Genomic DNA, 2477 nt, shown 5'->3' on the forward strand with positions numbered 1-2477 from the left:
ACTCATTGATTGGTGTTTTAGTCCTTAGAGCTTTGAGGGATCTGATTGGTTGATATTGTTGTTCTTCCAGAAGGGTGTTGCAATCTACTTCAGCTCTGCCAGTCCTTCCCCTAACTCCTCCATTGGGGCCCCTGTGCTCAGTCTGATTGTTCACTGCTCCCATCCACATCTGTAATGGACAAGGTCTGGCAGAGCCTCTCAGGGGACAGCTATACCAGGCTCCTGTCTTAATGTAGACACTTAGAGTCATACATTTCCCTCTTAGAATTCTTTCTAAAGTATCCCAGACTTATGGTTTTGTTGTGCCTTCATTTTAGCTTAGTACCATAAATTTTAAAAAATGTTCTTAATTTCTTTTTTGACTCATTAATCATTTGGTAATATGCTGTTTAGTCTTCATGAGTTTGTGTATTATTAGATATTCATTTGCTATTAATTTTAGATTGAGGTCAGATAGTATATGAAGTTATGTAATTTTTCTAAATTTATTAATATTTGTTTTGTGTCCCAGTATGTGATGTATTTTATCAAATTTTCTATGGGCTGCTGAGTATATTTTATATTCTTTAGCATTTAGAGTGAAATATTCTGTTGACATCTGGTAAGCCTGTTTGATGTATAATGCTCTTTAATTTTGATTTTTTTCTCTATATTTGTCCGGATGATCTGTCTATCAGAGGACTGTTGGAATCAATTGAGATAAACCCCACAGAAATACCATATACTTTATGCTGACAAAGTCTTAACTTTACTTGTATCTTTCTGGAATTTTTGCATATATATGTATATGTGCATGTGTGTATTATGTCAGATAACTATCATTACACTACTGAATTAAGTCTGTATTGTTTAGCAGATTCCTGCCCCATTCTTTTTTCTTTTTTTACTAGTACTATACAGCCAGGCAAGAATTAACACTTAAAAATATAAATTGAAAAAGCTAATCACAGTTTTCTTCATAAATGTTTTTCTTCTACAACAATTTAGCTAAGCGCATTACTTGATGAACATGAATTTTGTGCAAGTAATATATATTTATCTAGAGCATTACAGAGTAAATTTAAATTTCAACTATGATTAACTTTAAAAGTTAATCTTTTTTGCTACATGATGGTGGTGTTGCTTCTCTTGTTAAGACACAAAAATAGATTTCAGATGTCAGTATTTAAAAGAATATATATATATATTTATTAAATATATATATGTATGAAATATATGTACATTTCTCCAATGAGACTTAACAATAAAGCATCAGTTTCATAAAGAAGAGAGTCCTATGCATTTTTGTTATTTTTAAAGAGCAAGAAACAAACATTAGTGCCAGTGTTTCCTAGGAAGTGCCACTTCTTCTTTAGGAAAAATATTAGTGCCCATCAGGAACATTTATTTTCTTATCTCCTGTTAGAGGGAATCACATTTTAAGACTCATCTTTTAAATTACTGCACTTTTAATTGGCTTGAATATATAGTTAGTTTCATCCTAAGTCATTGTATATATTTATCTCAAAGGAAAATTTTAAGTGATACTTATATTGGTTATATTCTATAGTAATAGCCTAGAGAAAATTTAGGATCAGAGGGTGACTTGGGAGATATCTGTTGTGATCCCCTCCTCTCACAGAGAAATTTCTGCTTTCTCCTCTTTCCAGGCAGCTTCTTCCATCATAGGACCCTGAGAAAAGGTTTCTGTTTGCTTTTATGCTCAGCACAATGAAGCATTGCTTGTAAGCTATGCAGTTCTGCTTTCCTAAATTCAAAGCGATTTCATTTGTCTAGAGGTGACTTTCTTGTTGGGAATGATGGAACAGCAATGTTGGATGCTTGCTGTATTCAGTCACAACATGTCTCATATATTCAAACTGGCTGACAGCAAGAGCAGGCACATTTGTACTTCTATATCTGTTTACCAAGTCATAAATTGTTATTTTCTTCATATTAAAGAAAGACCTCCTGAACTATTACAAAATTTGGGATTTCTAGTTACTTTTCTTTTATGAGTACACTTTTATTTCATCTTTTTTTCAACTTTTTTTTAACTTAATGTATGGTTATGTTAATCATCAAGGAGAATAAAATAAATGAGACACAACCTTCATGAAAAATGTTGTAACCTAGTAGGATAGTCTAGAAAGTGGACAGACAACATTAATTGAGTAAGCTGTATAAGGTTCTATTGAAGAACATAAAATATTTCAAGTAGGTCTCCTCCATTTGGAAATCATGCACAGTAAGCATATTTTAGTCAAAATATTTTTCTGCTTTTATAAAGTTTTTTTTCCTTAAAAGACAAAAGAAAACTCTCCATTATGATGAATATGTCCTTTCATTCCTTCTTAAAAGGGGGAAGCAAATACCCATGGAAGGAGTTGCAGAGATTAACTATGGAGCAGAGACTGAAGGAAGGACAACCTAGCCTAAATATAGCTATCTCCTGAGAGGCTCTGACAGTACCTGACTAATACAGATGTAGAGGCTCA

The sequence above is a fragment of the Mastomys coucha genome, unplaced genomic scaffold (genome assembly GCF_008632895.1).
Source record: "Mastomys coucha isolate ucsf_1 unplaced genomic scaffold, UCSF_Mcou_1 pScaffold16, whole genome shotgun sequence".
Lineage (NCBI taxonomy): Eukaryota > Metazoa > Chordata > Mammalia > Rodentia > Muridae > Mastomys > Mastomys coucha.